Raw genomic sequence first — 25,556 nt, 5'->3', positions numbered from 1 at the left:
TTATATGAATACTATTATAATATATATGTTGCTTTTTCGATGAATAATGGATTTAAAAAATTATAATAATTACACTGTCACAGGTCGATGTCGCCAAAAAAAGAGAAAATCTCATGGAAAAAATCAGTGTGTCTATAACATAAAAACGTACCGATGTGTTATATTATATAAAAACACCATGACAACATATGCTTACATGACTGGTGCCTTTTCGGAAATAAATAAATTCCCTGGTGCATTGTAATTCTTAACGCACCATTGCTTTCATAGAACTAACACCTCGGTCCTACAAAATATTCTTTCTAGCCCCGATGCATTTGTAAAACTAACAACATCAATGATTTTATATAACTTATACACCGGAGTGTTTATACAAACGATACACATTAGCACTGCAAGTTTAAATAAAAGCACTGACACAACAATTATTTTTTGTGTGCCCCGGTGTCATTCCTCACAAGAACGGCTTGGGGATTTTTTTTATCTATTAGCACCGATGTGGTATATATTAAACACTAGTGTTCTTTGCATTCAAAACCTTGGTTTTTTTAGTTATGTATGTCACCCGGTGCGTTTATATATGTAGCGTATGGGTGCTACGTGTTCCCTGAGGTGCACCGAAAATAAAAACATTCGCTAAAACCTCCAACCGCCCAAATTTTTTCAGTTGTGATGAAGTTCTGTTAAAACCTCTGCTAAAACATCTGCTATCCCAAATAGATGTTTTAGCAAATGTTTTTTTGACAATTTTTGCCAATTTTATAACACTAAAAACCTCTGTTATAACCTCCACTAGAAGGTATTTTCCTTGTAGTATAAATATTGAGTGATTACATTTTTATTGTTATGTTGTTATGTAGGCTAGAACCTTTCATGGTCACCATGAAAGGTTCTAGCCTACATAACAATATAACTATAGAAATGTAATCACTAGAGAGAGAGAGAATCTTGTCTTGTACATTGCATAGGTTTATTATCATTTTTAAGGTGCAAGATTCATAACATATGGTATTAGAGCATAAGAACCTAGTTTTGTTTCTTCAAATAGGTCATCTTGGAATTTTTACTGTAACTTTTTTTGGGAGGAGGTTTTAGTCAGGGAGGAGAAGAGCGTGTTGGGACCTAAATAAGCCGCGTGTTAACTCTAAAACCACTTATTAAGCCCTAGATATCAAGTGAGTACATTTATATTGTTACACACACACACACACACACACACACACACACAAAGGAGGCCTAGTCTTAGGATCATCAAGCCTTGTGTTATACATTGTATTCATTATAAAATGCGGTTTCCCCTTCGAAGAGGATTGCCATTATCGATTTCTTATCATTTTTAAGGTGCAAGGTTTATAACAAGTCTCTTTGGCAATGTTTATTAATGGCTAAACAACTCCTTGTTTCATAATAGAAAGGGGTATTATATAGGGATGCACTCTTTCTATGTTATTGTTTCTAATTGCAACTGAAGTCCCTCAAAGAGCCTTGAAGGAGGAACTCAAGGATTGAACTATCAAAGGAATAAAAGTTGCAAATTCTTTCTTATTGACACATCTTCCTTTTAAGTATGGGGGTTTACGCAGTGCATTATATTAGACATCTTCCTTTTGTTGATAATATTTTGATTTTTTGTATTGGTTCTACAAGGGGTGTTACCAAACTTAAATAAATTATAGATATGTTCTTTTTGCTATAGGAATGCAAATAAATCTTGAAAAGTCTATCATATCTTTCTTAAGTATTCCTAATGTAGATAAATAGCATATGGTCTATATTCTCCCATTTCAATAGTTAGATTTGCAGAATGTTTTAAAGTACTTGGGATGTCTTCTCAAACCAAATGAATATTAGAAAAAAGATTGGTAATTAGTTGATTCCTTATGTAGATAAAGGATACAATTTGTGGTGTAATAGATGAATACCTAGAGGAGGTAGCTTAATATTGGTTAAAGTAGTCATAGAGGCCATTCATGTCTATTCGTATGTCCTCATCTTTGATAACAAAAGGTGTACTAGAATTCATTACAAGGTTCTCTTTCAACTTCATTAGTTTAGGTTGTAGAGATAAGAAAGGGTTTCCTCTAGTAAATTAAAAGAAACAAGTTGTTCCTAAAGATATAGGTGGTTGGGGTCTCATAAACAAATACTTATTTTTTAAAGCATTAGTTGTGAAAAATGCTTGGAGGTTAATTCAAAATAAAGGTTTATGGTGCAAAGTGGTCAATGAGAAATGCATATAACTTTATTCAATAGATGAATGGATAAGAACCCCTATTAAGAGTCTTCAAAATGTCTTTATCATATAGAAAACTACTACAGTACCTTCACCATTGGTAAGTGACTACTTGGTCTAGAGGGTTAGTAGAGAAACTAAGATGAAACTTGGGATAAATCCATTGTTTGGTTGTGGAGAATACTATGGGCTCCTAGATCATATTATTTTGGATTAGGACTTAAATAAGAGGATTGTTAGGGTCATTATATTGACAAGCTCAAATCTATTTTTGTTCATCCAAGGGATGAGAAGGGTACTTTGGTGATCTAGATATTGGGGGCTAAGATCCAGAAATATTGAATGATGAGAGAAGAGGAAATCAAACATATAGATCTTCCACAAAACTAATCACAAAAACACTGATAAAAATGCAAGAATTGAATACATCGTAAAAATATTAAAAGAGAGAGAAAGATAATTGGAGAAGAAGGATTCCATTAAGAAGAACCATTACATGCAATGAGGCCAATTTTGGGATCTCTCCTTCCCAAACTTCACTTTCTTCCCATTGCCTTCTTATAAGGTGTCTCGTTGATGGACTTAATTAGGTTTGATTATGTCAGTTACATGTCTATCAAGTTCCCTTTTACATAAAGATATATATATATATATATATATATATATATATATATGAGAGAGAGAGAGAAAGATCATTTGGTTTGGTCATTGAATCCTTTAGGGGATTGTACTCCAAAGGAGGGTTACAAGGCACTTACTTCACAAGGGGACTTGGAGCTGCAAAAATGACAATGGAATAAACTTTAGAGGTTCAAATGCCCATCTAAATCTTGTATATTCATGTGGTTAGTACTTAATAACAAGGCTCTAACATGGGATACCTTGCAATAGAGAAATACACATGGTCCTGCTTGGTATAAACTTTATGCAAGGAAAATGATGAAACTAACTATCATCTTATCATGTCTTGTGCATTTTCTAAACAAATTTAGATAGAGACCAAGGGTCTCACATGATCGAGAGTTATTTGGATAGAGGATTGTTGACAGGCCAAAATGTACCGCTAACGACTAAGGGGTCTCCTCGGTGTGAAGTCCCAATTAGACCTCACACCGTTTGGGATAGGAGCCCCATCCGGTATGTGGGCCTGGCTGCCACCATGAATGTTTTCTGCTCTTGGTTATCAAATGAGAAGAAGCCAGAGTGGGGCAAGAATGAAGTGCTCGGGTAGCAAAACAAAATCAACCCAAGATTGACAAATTGCAGAAAGAGGTGCAAACAAGTCACAACAACGATAAGAAGAGATAAACGATGAGAGGGATTAGTGAGATAAAACCCCATTAGACATAATAAACAGGAACATGTCGGAGGTCAATCACAAAGTAGTTCACCATAGGTTACTGACATGGAAAGGGACAAGTAAACACAGATTCTAAAGCAAAACATAAATGCAATCACTATGTATCAGTACATAACATCTCGCGTTTATGCAAGCACACATACAAATATGGTGAAGGTACCAAACAACTAATACAACCACCATGAGTAAGCATGGGAATCAGTGCAAAAAGGTGAAAGAAAACAATCTTATTAATATGCCGCAACTTCAAATACATATTAGGCAATTGGTCAATACCCAATAGCAGAACACGGGTTGTTCATACTGTCGCCTGATGCTACAACCCTAAACCCATTACAGATCCATTCTACTAGCTACCAAGAGCTGAGTGACCCTAACTCTCAAACCTACATGAGCTATCTATCTATCCCTCAACTCAAGTGCTAATAGTCCTTTGATATGAGGTATGAGGGTACATTTATAGGGGTCAGGTGATTGTTCACCTACCATGACTCTTGACGTTCCCCATGCCATTTTGGCTACCATCCTGACTCTTAAGCTTCCTCACTTCTTTCTCAAGCCAAGAATCCTTATTACATGCTCACATCAGTCCAAACATACCTGCTGATATAATGATGGGTGAAATTTACATTATGATAACACAAAGAGAGAGGAGATGGGTGCATAGGGTTATTCAAAACCCTAAAATGCTTGTTGCCCATATTTCACAACAATGCAGATGCTTGGTCTTGAAACCATCTTGTTTTCCTACCACTGTGCTTCACTGACATTCATTAATCTTCTGGTGATGTGCCTTCGAGTTCACTAAAAGGCTCTCGGCACCTAGAAGGGAGTAGCTGGATTACTAAGAAGGAACCCTGGTGCTGGATCTCATTGCCAACATTTTTGAGAAACCACGAAGACATGGATTGTTGGACTACATGTCGTTGTGCCTTGCTTACATCCAATCACCTATGATGTTGTGTTCTTGACATTGCCACTGTATTTCAAGGGATTGAATGGATCCAGTTTCGATCTTTTTGAAACCTTAGTTGTAGCTTCTGTGGAAACCGCAACTCTTTCAATGCAAACTTTCTATCTGCAAACAAATGGAATGGGTCATATTTACTTTTCAACAAAGAATAATACTAGAAATACAATCAAGTAATTGAAAGAATGACATTAATAAGTAATTAATTTAGACCCTTGTGCTTTATAAGTCCCATTCCAGCTTTGATCAAGAAAGGGAATCCATCCCAGCGTGCATTATCAATATATAAAGGTGCAACTATGAAAGTCGGAGTAAGATTGTTCAAGAGGCAATCAGATTTTCCCCATGTTTTAAAACTCTCGCTTTATACTGACCAAGGACAACATCTTCAAGGTGTAGCTTTCTCATTGACCTTAAACCCTTAACCTGTAGAGATTTTCATTTCAAAAATCTTCTCCATCAAGCCCTATAGAAAATAAGGCAATGGTCTGCAAAATATGACTTTGGATGATATCGTGGATGATTCCATATTTCTTAAAATATCATCCTCTTCCTTCCATTCCCCAATCTTCTAATACTATCACTTGTACATTTCGTATGTATGTCCGGCTCCATAAAGGCACAAAGACAAGATTAGAGAAGCACAATACTGTTAGGTTCTCGATGAGATCCCTCCCTAGAAGATGATCTATCCTGTAAATTTGTTGCTCTGAGTATAATATTATGCACCTATATGTTTGTCCACGTTGAATTCAACCTTTCAGGCATGCGTGTTGTTATAGTGTGCCCTTCCTATTCCCATTTCCTTTTATCATGAGGAAGATGTCAGTGGCAAATGAAAGGTTGTATATGTGTGTTCCTTAGGTCGCAACTCTATCGAAGTGGTCGTGTTGTCGGAGTAGAGGGCAGGTCGCATTTCTAGTTGCATGTTGGATAGCGACTCCGCGACTAGGGATCGCATGGTCACAAATAATGACTAGTCGTGCTTATGGCTTCACCCCTAAGGCTTGAAAATGCGACTTTGCGACCTATGTAAGAGTGCAATTTTACTGAGAGTCGCAAAGTCATAGGGCAGGGCTGGTCACATTCCGTGAAAGCTCATTGAGGCATTAAGACATGACCATGCTTGGTCGCAATAAGGTTGGTCATATTGTATCGTTGAGGCCCTAAGTTGTGACTTAGAGGCTCCCAAGCTCTTGAAAGGAGTTGCAACCGAAGGAGTCTTTGGGCAGAACGCGTCGTGCCAAGATCTTAACGGGGAACCATTATCTTACAGAAGATCTCAATGCTAGTGTGAAACTCAGAGGGCTCGTCGACTTCGACGGCATAATTTTCTAGACATTGCAGCATGAATTCCTTCGTCGTATCCCTGGCTTGTGTGTTATCCTTTCTACTCACGCAAATACCTTTCGACTACCAAATCTCTCACTCACTCCAACCTAGATTGTATATATATCATTGAGGAGTTTACTTCTTATGGTGAGGGAAGAAAAGGGAAAATAGAGTGTTAGATTCGATGACCTTTGTCAATCAATTATAGGTTCGATCCAGAGGCTTTTAGCGACTACTAGAGAGGTCACATGGTCACATTGCAATGAAGGTCGCACCCTTTGGCCTCTTGTGTAGTGTGATGCCATGACTTTGGTGGAGGTGCGACTTCTGAGAGGTCACATAGTCACGTTTCATAGTAGGTCGCATTCCCTGTCTTCTCCTAGAGTGAAATTCTGTGACTTACGGGTTTGCCAACGGAATTACAACTAGTGACAATGCAGAAAAAACAAGTCCAACTTCAGTATTCAGCTTCTGCAACCGTATAAAACTGGAAGGTTGGCTTGGCTATGTTATGGTGCAGCGGATCTAACAGTATCCATCGATATGTAAACACCCAAACAATGGGCATTCGTCTCTATATTTCTTGATAGCACTAGTTCTTATGTTCTTTCTTACTCATCTGTATATGCATCCTTCCAGCATGACCGTCCTGTCTAATACCTGAAGGAGTCTGTTCAAAAGCGACTTCGATGAATAACCATGGCTCATGGGTTATGACATAGAAGGTGTTGCATCATCTGATATGGAACTTGGTCACCTTCCCTTAGTCTCCATAGGACCATGATACTTGGGATTTCGATATTGCTTTGGCTATGTGAACGCAAAAAATGTCACAGGTTCAAACAACGTCGCTATTTGTGCGAGGGATCCATGAGATCGTATTATGTGGGCCTGAGCTAAATGTTGCTAAGAGGTCCTCCTCGCCTTTCCTTTTTAATGTCGATTATTTTTTTAGGATCCTCTTTCAAAGCTCATTTCATCGAACAATACAGCCACTGCACATATGAACTACTTTGACCTTTTAGTTGTGCTCAAAGGTGCTACTCTGACTTGACATCTAAACACCTGAGTTGGGCTCAAACATTTTCTTTGATCTGCGCCTCCAATGGCACCTTCAACATCATATGCTTTCCATCTCCTCTATTATTTACGTCCCCATGCCTCGCTTTGGATCGTTTGTTGGATTTTTATGGCTTTCTGAGTGAAGAGACCTCCCATATGACTTTTGGGTGCATTGTGATGGCTCAAACTCCAAAACATAATCCATTTATAAATTTCAAACATCCACCATGCCATGTAATTAAGGAATTCTGGCATCAGAGCCTCTTAGTGATGTCGTGCCAAGGGACCACTTATGCAAATGTAGCATAGTTCGTGGTACCTTCAGGGCATCCTAAAAAAGTAGATGAGATGAAAAATAAGCTATTATGCAATAGTGACACTTTTGTGTGAAAAATAAATGAATAAATACACTAATTCATTTGAGGAGCCTGAACAATAAATGATCCCAACTAAGATGTTATTTTATATTGGTTGATGAAAACATGCTTAAGTTTGGAGGCCAACTCAACATTCTGGTGCTTTCATGGATTTATTAATTACAATCGATTTTGATAACACATGATGCCTGAGGGGTGATGCACTCATAGAGCGAGTCTCTTGAAACATTTATGATGGTTGGACTATAGGTTACCATGATCTAGGGTTTTGAATATCCATGGGAACAAAAGCCTTGATAAAAATCCTAATGTGCATGCCAAGATGAGGAATCAATCATGAACCTAGGGTCCTATGACATGCAACAATTTCTTCCATGATGACTAACAATGTCAATGGGAACACACTCTCAACGGGATGCGAATTAGGTCAAAACCGAGGGGGATCACCTTTCCCATTTAGGGTTTCGCCCAAACCTCAAAACTGTCCATCGTAAGGAAAGCCAAATTGCATGTATGTTTGCTCTGATGGGCTCCAAAATCATGAGACTCTTGACGCATTAATAAAGCCATCAACCTTCGAAACCCTAATGCGGTCCTAAGGCATATGTCTGAGATAAAACATGGTGTGCAGATGCAATGTACGAAATGTGAGTGGGCGCACAAAAGGGGGTTGGATAGGCAAATTCGCGGGAAGAGAAACTGGTTGGGGGCCCTATAAAAACCCTAAAAGCTTGGGGTGAGTGGTGGGGTACCCAAAATTTTGAATATGCCCAAAAATTTGGGTGGTGTTGTAGCAGCTACAACAATTGGCGAACCACTGGTAGAATCCAGTATCTCTGTCAACACCCATGTAGTAGTTCGAGTGCGAATAATGATGTAAGGGAATATTGAACAGATGCTATGGGCACCTCTTGCATTGCCATGACCTTTGCAGATATGCCTTCCCTCGTGCCTCAACTAGGTCTTTCCAGTCAGTAACACCCCATTAATAGTTCACACATGCCGGTAGTTGATGATGATGCAAAGAACAGGGTAGAGGGCTTGTTGTTTTCAGAATTTAAAAAGTAAGTTTTTGGTGTTGCTCCACTGCCAGCGGGCCTGGACAGTACCCCAGTGGAGTCACTTCAAGAAATCACAAACGTTGCTCTGCTGCCAGCGAGCTTGGTCAATACCCCGGTGGAGTCGTTGCATTACCTCTCTGTGCAGGAAGCCTTTCTCGATCCTTTACCCTTTATTTGGTTTCATTTTCTTTTACGTGTGCATTTGCACTTATTTTTGGGTGTTCATTGCGCCAGGGTGGATGAGGGATCCCAACTTATTTTACGAGCAAGAGAGGTTGTTTCTTGTTTGACAGAAACTAAGAGATATCCTGATTTAGGTTTGCCCTCATGCCAAGCTTCCACATCTCATTTCCAGTCAACAAGTGAAAAAGAACACAAGTCATTGAAACAATCAAGACCACGTTGGGCACTAGGTTTAGGTTATGGGTATAGGTCATTCGAACATATTAGGGTTCCCCATGAGAAATTTGTTCTTATTTTCCCTATTAATAAATTAGACTCATAGGTGAGATATCTAGGATGAAAATTTGATGACTGGCTCTAAGAGAGGCTACCCATTGGCATAACCATCGCAGCTTCACACAATCATAGGACTAGGGTTTTAATTCTAGGTCTACGTGACCAAAAAGCTCTCCTAGGGTTTACAAACCAGTGTGAAGAGGTCAAAGCAATGCACTTGGAGTAAGAGCAAAAGGTGTGAGAAATCTATTCATGGCACCACAGGTTTGAAATCTTCAAGTTCATGAAGGCTCATGCAGTGGCATGCAACATAGGTGAAACTTCCAGGCTAGGTCAAAGGTGAGTGTGTGCCAAGCGAGAAGGAAAGTGTATGATGCAATGCAGCAAACACGGTTAATGATGCAATGTAATGTTATGCGCAGAAGAGATCAACTAATTTCAATTAAAGGACCAATGCAATGCATATGCAGAGATTTCATGAATGCCATTCAACAACAAACAAATGCAAGGACATGAGTGCAAAAGAAACAAGCAGGGAACTAACTACCTACAATAAAGAAAATGAAACATGACAAATTTAAATCATAAGCAAATTCTAATTAGCCAACTGATAAGCAAAGCTAAAACCTAACTAGTCTAAACCCTAAATCCTAAATTAACCAAAGCATAGGTTGGGTTATGTGAAATCAAACTTCCAATGCAGCCACCGCAGGAGTTCCCAACCTGCAAAAACAAATATGACAACAATTAGAATTTGTGGAAAGAGTTGTGCAAAAAATAGCTTGCTTACCTGTAAAGCATGCACAACAGAAAGAACATCTCGTCCACTTACAGGGAAACATGTCAGAGAAGACCTTTCAAGGCAAACTGCAACCCAATCCTGTTAAACTGAAACACAAGCGCGGAATTTATAGTCATCCAGCCTTAACACACATTCGCTTATGCTTAACTCTAAATCCAATGCAAGTAAGGCAACATGCTACCAACTAGTAAAGGAAGCTGCCAAACTAATCCGATCAGCAACCCTATCATGATGTAGAGGATAATCAACTTGATAACCTTGAAAAGAGGGGCCTCTGTTGGGTGTCACTGGGATCCTTGAGGATTCAAACACATAAACCCTAGTTTGAAATCTTTCATAGACTTCATCAAGGATGTGAGGACCTGACATAACCATCAGCGGAAGTTGAAGTGCCTCATCGCCCTGGCCAATCTCTGAACCTTAAAATGACATGCCATCAAACGTCGGTAGCTTCGTAAGGTTTGTAGGTGAGTGCATATGGTTATTGTTGGTTATGACTGGACAATTATTAGTGAGGATTTTGTTGATCGGATATGATATCCGAACATTGGTAGATCGACAGCTCGACAGATCAGATACTTTAGATTCCCAAAAATGAACTGAATCAACCGAAAGAGTCTTAGGTAGAGGGGAGGTCAGGAGATTTTCCCCTTCCCCTATAGGAGATTGAAAAACATCATTTGATTGTATATGTTGACAAACTGTGTTGGTTGGGAGACAATAAAAAAGATTTGAGCACTCCCTTCAGCAAACAAATTAGGGTAAAGAGGTTGATGCGCATCAGTTGAAAGGTGATGGAAAGATTTTTTCATAGAGACATTGCTCGAATCAAAGGGTTTCCAAGATGAGCTCACATCTGGCGAGATGATGTTGTGAGGAGCGTGATGTGCAAAAACACTAATTTCAGAAACCCTAATTCGACTTAGTTTAGGGGTCTCATTAGGAACATGAGAACCTTACATAACCATTAGCGGAAGCTGAAGTGCCTCAACTTCCTGATGAGTCCCTAAACGTTCGAAAGGTGGGTCAACAAATTCTGGTGGCTTCGTAGGATCAACAGACAGATACGTAGGATAATCACTAGAGGCATGAGCGAATATATTTATGGTAAAATGAGAATCATTGAAACCACTAGTTTGATCAAGTTGGGTATCTGATACATAAGGCTCCTCTTGGCTTAGGGGTGAAGAGGGATTAATGAGGGAACCAGCTTGAGCTGGACGAGATGTAGGGCCCTCTTCTTCACCTGTTAAGGACTGCGAGTGGCAAAGATCAGGCATAAGGGATTTAGACTCTGCATCCCTTGACTGTGAAACCTCACCCCCATGCACATGATTGCAATCAATGTGAGCAAGATAAATATATGAATGATTTGAAGGAACCACCGGTGTAGTAGACCCATGGACTAAATCATGGTAGAATGGATGCACAGGGTCAGATGAAGGAGCACCGATTGGACCCGGACTCACATCTTGCCCATTTATGTTCGCCAAAGAGAAAGACGGATTTACAGGCTTGATGTGTTTCGTGGATTTGATAAGACAATCAACGTTACTTGAGACAAGACCAAATCCATCATGCACAGGTGAATGAGATCTCAGGATATAGTGCAACATATGTTGAATGGACTCGATCAGAAGAGATGTTATGTGATTTTCAGATTCAAGATCAAAAATATGTGCGAGGGATTTAGAGGCAAAACCATCAGTTCCGCTTCCCAAAAAGTATTGTTCATCATTTGAATTATTTATGGCCACAATCTTATTATGTAACAAGTCAAGAGGAGGATGAGAAATCACAAATAGTAATCTCTTCCTCGGGGGGTTGAGGTTGTTCCAGATTCAAAGAGATAGGCAAAACAAAATTACGGGTAGAATCTAGACACTTTGTAATCTGCAAATTATGATGATACTCATGCGAAACAGGACTTGTTTCTAATTGAAAATGTTGTAAAGAAACGAGAACCAATCATTGAAAATTTATATTCAAATACACCTAGTCGACATCACTTTCAGGAAATTCAAAGCAAAGGTGCACATATCTAAAAGAAAAATCCTCTAAAGATTCTTCAGGTTTCATCCTAAGCTCATTTATCCTCTTTAACACATCTTGAAAATCGTACCTGTCAAACGCTTGTTGGAGCTTACCGACGAGTTGCTCGAACGAATGAATGGACGCTGCTGGCAATGTGTGGCACCATTTCTTGGTGTGACCTTCAAGGGTGAGGGAGAAAAACGCATAAGCGAACTCTTCATCGTCGATCTCAAAAGATTCACAAAACTCGAGGAAGTCATAAATGTGCTTGATTAAAGGTGTTCCATCCTCACCATCAAACTTTAACTGAGACAAGTGATGGAGCTGCTCCTGGGGGATGGAAAATTGAAAAATAGACAAACCAGCTAAGCAGCCCGGGAGAAAAATTCTGGTCGGAGCCATTAATAGATATGAGACTAAACTGCAGGCTCTAAGGGCTCAGCTTATCATCTGACCCTTCTTCTAGAGCCAATTTGTTGATAGGCCAAAATGCACTGCCAACGACTACGGGGTCTCCTTAGTGTGAAGTCCCAAGTAGATCTCACACTGTTTGGGATAGGAGCCCCATATGGTATGTGGGCCCGACTACCACTATGAATGTTTTCTGCTCTTGGTTATCAAATGAGAAGAAGCCAGAGTGGAGCAAGAATGAAGTGATCAGGTAGCGAAACAAAATCAGCCCAAGATTGACAAATTGCATAAAGAGGTGCAAACAAGTGACATCAACGATAAGAAGGGATAAATGATGAGAGGGATTAGTGAGCTAAAACCCCATTGGACATAATAAACAGGAACATGCCAAAGGCCAATCACAAAGTAGTTCACCATAGGTTACCGACATGGCAAGGGACAAGTAAACACATATTCTAAAGTGAAACATAAATGCAATCACTATGTATTAGTACATAACATCTTGCGTATATTCAAGCACACATACAAATATGGTGAAGGTACCAGACAAATAATACAACCACCATGAGTAAGAATGGGAATCAGTGCAAAAAGATGAAAGAAAACAATCTTATTAATATGCTACAACTTCAAATACATATTATCCAATTGGTCAATACCCAATAGTGGAACATGGGTTGTTCGTACCGTCGCCCAATGCTACAACCCTAAAGCCACTACAAATCCATTCTACTAGCTACCAAGAGCTGAGTGACCCTAGCTCTCAAGCCTACATGAGCTATCTATCTCTCCCTCAACTCAAGTGTTAATAGTCCTTTGATATGAGGTATGAGGGTACATTTATAGGGGTCAAGTGATTGTTCACCTACCATGACTCTTGATGTTCCCCATGCCCTTTCGACTACCCTCCTGACTCTTGAGCTTCCTCACTTCTTTCTCAAGCCAAGAATGCTTGTTACATGCTCACATCAGTCCCAACATACCTGCTGATATAATGGTGGGTGAAATTTACATTATTATAACACAAAGAGAGAGGAGATGGGTGCAGAGGGTTATTGGAAACCCTAAAATGATTGTTCCCCATATTTCATAATGATGCAGATGCTTGGTCCTAAAACTGTCTTGTTTTCCTGCCATTGTGCTTCAATGACATTCATTAATCTTCTGGTGATGCACCTTCAAGTTCACTAAAAGGTTCTCCGCACCTGGAAGGGAGTAGCGGGCTTGCTGAGAAGAAACCCTAGTGTTAGATCTCGTTGCCAACATTGTTGAGAAACCATGAAGACATGGATTGTTGGAATTCATGTCATTTCACCTTGCTTACATCCAATCACCTACGATGTTGTGTTCTTGACATTGCCACCGTATTCCAAGGGATTGAATGGACCCAGTTTCGATCTTTTTGAAACCTTAGTTGTAGCTTCTGTGGAAACTGCAACTCTTTCAATGCAAACTTTCTATCTGCAAACAAACAGAATGGGTCATATTTACTTTTCAACAAAGAATAATACTGGAAATACAATCAAGTAATTGAAAGAATGACATTAATAAGTAATTAATTTAGACCCCTGTGCTTTATAAGCCCCATTCTAGCTTTGATCAAGAAAGGGAATCCATCCCAGCGTGCATTATCAATATATAAAGCTGCAGCTATGAAAGTTGGAGTAAGACTGTTCAAGAGGACATCGGATTTGTCCCCATATTTTAAAACTCTCGCTTTATACTGACCAAGGACAACATCTTCAAGGTGTATCTTTCTCATTGACCTCAAAACCTTAACTTGTAGAGATTTTCATTTCGAAAATCTTCTCCATCAAGACCTATAGCAAATAAGGCAATGGTCTGCAAAATATGACTTTGGATGGTATCGTGGATGATTCTATATTTCTTAAAATACCATCCTCTTCCTTCCATTCCCCAATCTTGTACATTTTGTATGTATGATCGGTTCCATAAAGGCACAAAGACAAGATTAGAGAAGCGCAATACTGTCAGGTTATCGATGAGATCCCTCCCTAGAAGATGATCTATCCTGTAAATTTGCTACTCTGAGTATAATATCGTGCACCTATATGTTTTTACATGTTGAATTCGACCTTTCGGGCTTGTGTGTTGTTATAGTGTGTCCTTCATATTCCCATTTCCTTTTATCATGAGGAAGATGTCAGTGGCAAACAAAAGGTTGTCTATGTGTGTTCCTTAGGTCACAGCTCTGTCGAAGCGGTCGCGTAATCGGAGCAGAGGGCGGGTCACATTTCTAGCTGCATGTTGGAGTGCAACTCCGCGACTAGGGGTCGCATGGTCACAAATAATGACTAGTCGTGCTTATGGCTTCACCCCTAAGGCTTGAAAACACGACTTTGCGACCTATGCAAGAGTGAAATTTTACTGAGAGTTGCAAAGTCATAGGGTAGGGTTGGTTGCATTTTGTGAAAGCTTGCTGAGGCATTAAGATATGACCATGCTTGGTCACAATAAGGTTGGTCATATTGTATCGTTGAGACCCTAAGTTGTGACTTAGAGACTCCCAAGCCCTTGAAAGGAGTTGCGACCAAAGGAGTCTTTGGGAAGAACACGTCATGGCAAGATCTTAATGGGGAACCATTATCTTGCAGAATATCTCAACGCTAGTGTGAAACTCAAAGGGCTTATCGGCTTTGACGGCATAATTTTCTGGACTTTGCAACATGAATTCCTCCATCGTATCCCTGGCTTGCGTGTTAGCCTTTCTACTAAGTCAATATAGATAACCTTTCTATCTAAGTCAATTGCCAACCGTTCTTTTCTTTCCTTGGTCGTGAGGCCCGGTAGGGACGGAGTCACTCACTATTCATATGGTGAGGGGCTCGACCACTATTTACCCACCCACCCCAATCCCCGAGGCCCGGTAGGACCCGTTAGGGTTTTGATAAATTTTGCCGGTGTAATGTGGGCTGTTGGCGGGGTTAAGGGCTGTTGGCAGGGTTAAGGGCTGTTGGCAGGTAAAGGATTGTAGTTGTCTGAAGTCTACATCTCTCATCTATAAAAGAAAAAGGTTCTTGGAGGGCTCACTAATATCTTTCAACTGCCAAATCTCTCACTCACTCCGACCTAGATTGTATATATATCAGTGAGGAGTTTACCTCTTATGGTGAGGGAAAAAGAGGGAAAATAGAGTGCTAGAGTCGATGACCTTTGTCAATCAATTATAGGTTTGATCCAGAGGCTTTTAGTGACTACTGGCGAGGTCGCATGGTCACATTGCAATGAAGGTCGCACCCTTTGGCCTCTTGTGTAGTATGATGCTGCGACTTTGGTGGAGGTGCAACTTCAGAGAGATCGCATAGTCGCATTTCATAGTAGGTCGCATTCCCTGTCTTCTCCTAGAGTGCGATTCTATGACTTACGGGTTTGCCAATGAAATTGCGACTAGTGACAATGCAGAAAAACAAGTCCAACTTCAGTGTTTATCTTCTGCAACCGTATAAAACTGGAAATTTGACCTGGCTATGTTATGGCGCAGCGGATCTGATTGTATCCACCGATATGTAAACACCTAAACACTGGGCATTCATCTTTGTATTTCTTGATAGCACTACTTCTTATGTTCTTTCATACTCATCTGTATATGCGTCCTTTTAGAATGACCATCTTGTCTAATACCTGAAGGAGTCTATTCTAAACCGATTTCGATGAATAACCATGGCTCGTGGGTTATGACGTAGAAGGCATTGCATCATCTGATATGGAACCTAGCTGCCTTCCCTTAGTCTCCATAGGACCACGATACTTGGGCTTTCGATATTGCTTTGGCTATGTGAATGCAAAAAATGTCACAGGTTCAAACAACGCCGCTATTTGTGCAAGGGATCCATGAGATCGTATTATGTGGGCCTGAGCTAAATGCTGCTAAGAAGTCCTCCTCACCTTTCCTTTTTAATGTTGCTTATTTTTTGAGGATCCTCTTTCAAAGCTCGTTTCATCGAACAATACAGCCACCACACATATGAACTACTTTGACCTTTTAGTTGTGCTCAAAGGCGATATCCCAACTTAACATCTAAACACCCGAGTTGGGCTCAAACATTTTCTTTGATCGGCGCCTCCAATGGCACCTTCAACATCATATGCTTTCCATCTCGTCTGTTATTTACATCCCCATGCCTTGCTTTGGATCGTTTGTTGGATTTTTATGGCTTTCTGAGTGAAGAGACCTCCCATACAACTTTTGGGTGCATTGTGATGGCTCAATCTCCAAAACATAATCCATTTATAAATTTCAAACATCCACCATGCCACGTAATTAAGGAATTCTGGCATCAGAGCGTCTTAGTGATGTCGTGCCAAGGGACCACTTATGCAAATGTAGCATAGTTTGTGGTACCTTTAGGGCATCTTGAAAAAGTAGATGAGATGAAAAATAAGCTATTATGCAATAGTGACACTTTTGTGTGAAAAATAAATGAATAAATACACTAATTCATTTGAGGAGCTTGAACAATAAATGATCCCAACTAAGATGTTATTTTATATTGGTTGATGAAAACATGCTTAAGTTTGGAGGCCAACTCAACATTCTGGTGCTTTCATGGATTTATTAATTACAATCGATTTTGATAACACATGATGCCTAAGGGGTGATGCACTCATAGAGTGAGTCTCTTGAAACATTTATGATGGTTGGACTATAGGTTACCACGATCTAGGGTTTTGAATATCCATGGGAACAAAAGCCTTGATAAAAATCCTAATGTGCATGCCAAGATGAGGAATCAATCATGAACCTAGGGTCCTATGACATGCAACAATTTCTTCCATGATGACTAACAATGTCAATGGGAACACACTCTCAACGGGATGCAAATTAGGTCAAAACCGAGGGGGATCACCTTTTCCCATTTAGGGTTTCGCCCAAACCTCAAAACTGTCCATCGTAAGGAAAGCCAAATTGCATGTATGTTTGCTCATATGGGCTCCAAAATCATGAGACTCTTGACGCATTAATAAAGCCATCAACCTTCAAAACCCTAATGCGGTACTAAAGCATATGTCTGAGGTAAAACATGGTGTGCGGATGCAATGTACGAAATGTGAGTGGGCGCACAAAAGGGGGTTGGATAGGCAAATTCACGGGGAGAGAAACTGGTTGGGGGCCTATCAAAACCCTAAAATCTTGGGGCGAGTGGTGGGGTACCCAAAATTTTGAATATGCCCAAAAATTTGGGTGGTGTTGTAGCGGCTACAACAAGGACATAATATAAGAAGGCCTTAGGAGGTGATGTAAGAATGAAACTTCAAAGGGAATCTATGGAACATTACCTTTAATTATGGATTTAGGCACTTGGCTGGCAAGAAATTCCAAGATATTTGAAGATAGGGGTGTCTATACTTTGTAGTGCGTTGTTCAGGGATTGAACATTCTATGTTTTTTTAGTCTTGTAAAATTTGTAAAATTTCCCTAGGTAGGTTATAAAAGAAATTATTGATAAGAGGAGGTTTGAGCTATTTTGATATTGCATCTTAAGGTGACCCTCCAATGGGAGGGACAAGGGGAGTACCATTTTGTCCAACTCATGTGCCTTGAGATTAAAAATTGGTATAGGATTAGGCACAAATAATTTTTTAGAATTTATGGCTATGTAGCTATTATTTTCTTTGGCAACATAATATGGCCCAACACATATATAGATCTTTGGTGACTCTCTTCTTGTGATCAAATGGATTAGGAAGGAGAATTTTTTAAGGAAATTCACTCTTTAACCACTATTCAATGACATTTGGGTATACAAGTAAGTTTTACTTTTATTTCTATAACCCTTATTTCAAAGAAAGTAACTGATGATGCCAATTTATTAAATGATGGACTTCCTTTAGCTAGTGGATTTTGGATCATATGAGAGGATCATCATGATATTTGCAATAAATTTCAACATGCATATTTTTTTTAATACATCTTATTTCATACTTCAATTTGAAGAGATCGTCGCATGTGATTTTTTAGTTATCTTTTGGATGAACTCTGTATAAATTGAGCTTTTCAAATCTTTTTATTCTGTAGCAGTTTGAGGCATACACATTTTTTTACTTAAATGCTTTACATATTTTTGAAAATGTATGGTTAATGGTGTGTGATAATCCTTTGTTGACTATACTTATTGGACATTTATACGTCATTGTTTAGGACATGAAAAAGTTTTTTATGAATGTTGATGGCCCTTAGTATGACAACAATAATGTTACAACTCCCAAGGGTCTCAAATTTAATTATCAACCTGAGGTTCATACAAACATAAGAGGGGTCGACATTGTATCTGCAGTAGGAACTATCTTCTTCTCTTGTTGATCTTTATGTAGGTGGAAGTATTGAAATGAAGGTTAGATGCACAAAGACCAAGCTAACTAAGCTATGTTACAAGAAAATTAGATTTGTAGAAAATGAATTGCAAAAAAGGAAATGGCACACAAATCTATGCTATTTGCAATGAAAGAAAGCACACTTGTTGAATAACACACACTTCTATGCTAACTACAATAAATGAAAGAGCACACTTACTGAAATAAAAGACCGAGAATCAAAACCCTAATTTGCAAGAAAAGCAATATTCATAAACAAATTGGCAAGGGCATTTGTGAGGTCTCTACAATTCTAGGTTTCATTATCAATGTCCCAGAGGTGTTGTAATATGTCAATGAGATCAAATCATGAGTTTATTGTGAAGTTGAGTGAGAAAGGAGGGTTGGTTATAGGCTACTACAAGAGTCTCTATTTTGCTACAGGAGACAGTCCATCAAGCATGTAAACCAAACAAAATACAAGTCTAAGATGAGAAAAAGTTGTGGAAATGTTAGTAGATGATAACATTCAACTGATCAAAGCTTAAGGGTAACCTAGTGCAAGCCTATCCTAATGAAATCAAACTATGTGTGTTTCATGTAGATGTAAAACCAATTACACAACAAAATAGTGAACAATTTAATCTATGACAATAGAGAAATACAATGAAGAATTGAAATTGTATTAATAAGTGCTACTATTGCTAACAATTGCATGAATAAGTTATAAGAAATATTTGTTCATAAAATATTCTACTTAACCATGCACAAGAACCATGGAAAGATAACTTTTAGAAATGCTGGAAAATGAACAAAAGTATAATGCTAATAGAAGTACAAGAGGCTCTCGGGGTGGGCCCAACCAAAGGATGCTCAGAGTCCTCAAAGGGAAACCAAGTTAAGAGCTAAAATAAAACACTACTTTCATTAACTGAGAAACTATCTTCACATTACAAGATTGTAAAACTTGCTTGAGAATACAAAATAATCTTTATTTCTACTCTTTCCTCTTCTCTCTATATCCCTATTAGGCTACTTGAGCCTCTTATTTATACATAGAGTGGGGAGCAATCTCCTTGAGAGGAGGGTTGCATTTCCCTTCAAAAAGTCCTAGAAAAGGGGATCTTGCTCCTAGTCCACCTTACATCAACAGGAAGGAGCATTAAATGCCATGAGCTGGTTGAGTTTAGGCCCTCCTATTGCATGGAGCAAGTCCCAAAAATATCTCCAGTGCTATATCTCTTGGAATCTACTCAATATATTTTTAAATCTTGCACAATAAACATGTTAAGGCACATAAAATATGGAAACCACATTGAGCTCTTTTAATAACCCTTTAAACTAGGAAAATACATCATTAACTGCAAAAGGTGGGTTCAAATATAGTTTTTATGAACATAGGAGTGGATTGATGGGCCTTATAATTTACCTATTTTGAAGGCCCGTCAAATGTTATATGTCATTTGATCCATATAATTTTAACCTTTTTTTCTAAAAAAATTACATTTTGTTATTATTTATTTATTTTTCAATAAAAATGTTTCTTTTTCCTTGGGAGTTCAAGAGAACAATAGTTTTAATCTCATCAAAATAAAGGGGAATTCAACAAATATGGGAAATTCAAGCTACCCATTCAAAATGCCAAATGTAAGTGATTCATTTTGAGCACTAAATCAAGAAATGAAGGATTTAACAATGACCATGATAATATTTCTATTTAGATTAATTATATGCTTCCCCTCAGGTCTCATCCTACCTAGTTGTTCCTTCACCCATCCTTCTTAGTGCCTATCTCTACCTTCTAACATTGTCCCTTTTTTATGCTTGCCATATTCTTCCTTTTTGGACCTTATCCTGTCTTGTCATGCCTTCAACCATCTCTCTTAGTATTTGTCTCTACCTTCTTAGACATCGTCCCTCCTTCATGTTTACTATATTCTTTTATTTCCAAAGACAATCAAATTAAAGATGGGACAATTGGAAATGTAGGTTCAAGGGTAAATACTAAATGTTAGAATTTCAAGGTTTAAGATTAGAGTGATGATTAATAATGTGAAGGCTAAATGTTTGACATTACATTAAAATGATTAGAAATAAGGGTTATTGGTTACATTTAGCCAACCTAAGTGCAAACCAAGTGTATTATAAATAGTTTTATATTTGGAAAAATATATAAGTTAGTAAATATGCACACAAATGGTGTGTGTGTGTGTGTGTGCGCATTTTGTTGTTGATGTATTAATTTCTAAAGAGAGGTAGTGGGAGGTCCTCTGATCAATTCTTATGGGTGATCCTCCTTGTAATCTTGTTGCTTTGTCCTTTAGAAGATGGACCCAATTAACACAAAGGTGATACAAGATTTGGGGAAGAACGTGAATGTTGCTACCATGCTAGGATAAGTAAAACGATTTAATCCTTACACCTGAAAATCTATTGCATGCTTCGTCGAGCACTGAATCATTAAGATTGTATTGTAGTGCATGAATGTGAGACACAACCACCCTCAAGGTCCTAACAAATGAACACTTTTTGATTTAGGGCTTCCAAAACAACCAGCTAAATGGTTTATTATTAAGTTTTCATAAAATAAGCATATTACAATATACTTATCTCAACAACAATAATTTTACTTTGATTCCTACTAATTTTCCTCATCAAACTCAATAACATTCCAATTATAATTATTATATCTCAATCCATGAATCCATGATCACAGTTAATCATGTCAAAATAACGCTTAATTTATTGAAAAATATAAGTGACCAACCAATTTTGTAAATCAAAACTAATGATTTAGACCAATAAAATTCAATTACAAATAAATTTAGACGATCTCATATCTTTAAACCATAATTCAAATATAATAAAAGAATAAACTTAAATAATTTATCTTAAAACACACCCTGAATTACTGTATTCACAATAAATTTTTCCCCATTTAAAAAAAAATAAAATCCCCACATAGCTAACATCTAATATAACAAGATGCAAAGTGAAATATGTTGCTAATAAAATTTTCCCATTTAAAAAAAAAAATCCCCCAACATAGCTAACATCTAATATAACAAGGTGCAAAGTGAAAAATGTTGCTAATAATATAATTTTTACTTTATTTAATGAGAAAAAACATAGCATCTATGATATGTCCCAAGGTGGATGGTGACTTCTTCTTTTGATTCTGGATATATTTAAAGTTGTATGAGGAATAATATCAAATGGAAGGATTGTCAAACACACATGCCAAAGCGTGGAATGGAAGAAAGTAGATTGGAAAAGTGTAGTTTACAATGTCAAATCATAAAGGAATAAACTACAACCCATGATTTATGGTTTTGGGCCAATCAATTTCTATATTTTTCAAAGTAAAAGCTATGCCATTCTTTCACTGTCAAAGGAAATGGAACCCTGTGGGTGGTGGTGCAGGGTTGTTTACCACAAACATACACGACCCACCTTTTTCTATTTTAGCATATTCTTCTTGTGGCTACCTAACCTACCTTTTTTCTATTTAACATATTCTTCCTGTTGCTTCGTAAACATGACTGTTAACACCGACTTCAAACAATTCATTTTAAATTATTAAAACTAGTCATTTTGATATCTTACCATCATGGTTTGAAGTAAACCATTATGTAATTTGCCAATCACAAAATCTCACTTTTTATCATTGCAATCAAATTATATAACCTTGCCTTTTGCACTTACAACCAAAATGCAAGATCATTTGGTTGTAGTACCCCAAGGTAACATTGCTTATTTCTAAAATGCAAAATCTCTAAGAATGATATTTAAATAATTAACCTTTGACACTATATATATTAAACAATATAAGGGATCGAGTTTAGTTTTAATAATGTATATATGTTGGAATGATTTTGATATTCTATATGTGGAATGTAAGAAGAATTTATTTTTACTTTCACATTTATGAAAGGTAGAGGAGCATTTCCATAATGCATTAGATTTGAATAATATAAAGGTTTAAATAGTTTTGATAATATAAGGGTTTAAATAATTTTGAAAAAGGAATATGTATCTATTTTTATTATTATTATTTATTTATTTTTAATATATTTATGTAAATTTGTATTATTAATAAATTTGAAATATAATTTATTAGATAGAAAGATAAAATATTTTATTATATCGATATTTTCAAAGAGTGAGAATTTGATATTTATATTTTCTTATTATCATAAGCACATGAATAAGTTACACATATACATAAGTTAAATGTTTTGGAATGTGGGTGAGGTTATCAAATTTCCCCACTCATTTGTCAATCCTATAAGTACGAGAAAGATGGAAATGTGTTCAAGAGATTTTTTTTTTTTTTACAGTATGACCCAATGACTAAGTAAGAACTAAGATGTTCCGTATTGATTACAAACATAGTGAAAACTACCTGGGGCCACCTACTCCTTGAGCCTAATCAATACATACTAAGCATGTCATTTCGAGGTAATTAAACCCAGGTGGTGAGGGAGTTAACAACCCACCTCAACAACTTGGTCTACCCTTACTTGACGTGTTCAATAGATTTATTAAGTTAAACACAACTTATGATTAAAGGGAAATTATTACTTATGTTTGAATACATGTTGAGATTGAATTTAATCATAACGAATTAGATATGATTGTTTTAGTGGGGTAACTCATAATGGATCCAAGCATAGGGATATGAGAACCCAAATTTTTATCGAAGAGCTTGCTAGCCTACATATTTATAGGGATCCTTTAATAATCCTTGGTCCTTAGATAAAAATAGTTAAAATAGTAAGCTTATAAGATGAGTATCATCAGAGAAGAAAACATGGAGAGTAGCTCCAAAATGATACACATAATAAGGAATACAAACACCATTGGTTTAGGCATCCAACACTAGTTCAATGACCCAAACCCTTATAAGGGAAGTGATGCGGATATGGCCTTGATGCCTTTATCTTTAGTGTAGATAGTCATGGTTTAAAACCCCTTTGCTAGGTTGGAAATGCATTATGAATTAGAGAATATCGAACCAAATAAGAAAATAGAGTTATTATGCAATGTTGAAGTATTGAGGACTTTACAATAAATAACTCTTTTATTAGTGAAAGAACACTATGATGAGTGGAAATATGAAGGAAGGGGATTTTATAGTTGTAAAAGTAATTCCAACAAAATAAATATGCCTAACTATTATTTCACACACAATCCTATACAACATGTCCAAAGAGGAAAAATGACTAACCCATCACATCTTCAAACTCCTAATAAAAAAACCCTTATCATTAAAAAAATGCACAATAATAAAAATGAAATATAATTCTAATCAATAACCAGACTAACACATCATAATTCTAGTCGACCATAATTCTAATTAATTATTCATATTCAACTAAAAAATAAAATTTAAAACCTCAAACTAAATTTAAAAAAATTACTTCTTGAAAAATAAACCTCATAAATATAAAATAAAAATAAAACTGGTTTAAAATACAAAACCTTCCCTAAATTACAATGCTAAATATATAATAAATATTATAAATATTATTAAACAATATGGGATAACAAACATAATATGAAATTAAATTTGAAAACTATACCTCTAAACTCCACATGTGACATGGGTGTCAAACTATTTCTAACAAAAACTTATGCATACCATGTTTTTCCTTTTTAAACCAAATTTCAAAAAATTCCAAAACTGATGTATGGTTTGTTATTAAACCATACATGATAACAAACATAATATAACATTAACTTTGAAAACTATAACTCCAAACTCTACATGTGACATGGGTGTTGACTATCTCCAACAAAAACTTCTACGCACTATGTTTTTCCTTTCAAACAAATTCCTAAGAAATTCCTTGTGGCATCGACTCTATAGTAGAAGAGAGATACACTCCGTTGCTGAACATCATAACATAATATACAATAATATTAAATATACAACACAAATTTTAAATAATATTTAATAACAAGCATAATATTATAATAATTTTGGAAAATTATGTAACAAATTTTATGGATAACATTAGTGTTGAATATTTTTAAATATTAAATAATTAAAATTATAAAACAATATTTACTAAATAGAGAGGTGTTTTTTAATTTAGAGATATTGTAAGGTAATGTAATTTTTTTTAAACATTTTCATTCCTTAAAATTAAAATAAAATTAATTTTAGATTAAAATAAAATAAAATGATATTAAAATAATAAAAATAAAAAATCTATATTATTATTATTATTAATTTTTGTTGGGCAATTAAAGGAAACTTGACTCCCTTAAGTTACAAATGATTTTTGAGCTTTAAGTTTATGAGAACCCATAATATTGATTAATTTACCAAGGGCATAGAGAGATAATTTTCACTCTAAAAGAGATTTACATTTTAAGAGATTTAATCCCTCTCAACACTCGGTAGATTTGGAATTGAGGTAAACTGGACTTATAATAAAATATTAACTTAAAAAAAAAAAATTCATACAAAATTCTCACTATGTTTTTCCTTTCAAACAAATTTAAAAAAAGTTGATTGTTTGGCCTCTACTCCACGTACACTCTCTATTCATTTAAATGGTTACACTAATATCAAATTACTACTTTCACCTTATAATTGAGATGAAAAAACGTCATAACATAATATACAATAATACAAAATATATATTAAATACCTCAAATAATATTTAATAACATAATATAACATTAATTTTGAAAACTATTTAACAAATTTTGAGAACTATTTACCAAATTCCATATTAGTGTTGAATATTTTTAAATACTAAGTAATTGAACTATCAAACAACATATAATATAATGTTAATTTAAAAAAAATATAAGTTTTACATTAACTATCAAACAACATATAATATAATATTAATTTTAAAAAAATATAAGTTTCACATGTGACATCAATTTTGACTTACATACACCCAATGTTTCTTTTTAAACAAATTTCAAAGAATTTCTAGGTTTGGCATTCACTTCGCATATTAAAATGAGATTTAATAACATAATATAACATTAATTTTGAAAAACTATGTAACAAATTTTATATCTAACATTATTGTTGGATATTTCCAAATAATAAATAATTGAAGTTACCAAAGGACACGTCTAATATATTATTAATTTAAAAAAAACATAAGTTTTACA

This window comes from Pinus tabuliformis, chromosome 8 (assembly GCF_031772625.1).
Source record: "Pinus tabuliformis cultivar Carrire ecotype Pingquan chromosome 8, CPIR1, whole genome shotgun sequence".
In the NCBI taxonomy this organism is placed as follows: Eukaryota; Viridiplantae; Streptophyta; class Pinopsida; order Pinales; family Pinaceae; genus Pinus; species Pinus tabuliformis.
This window is presented reverse-complemented; position numbering follows the sequence as displayed.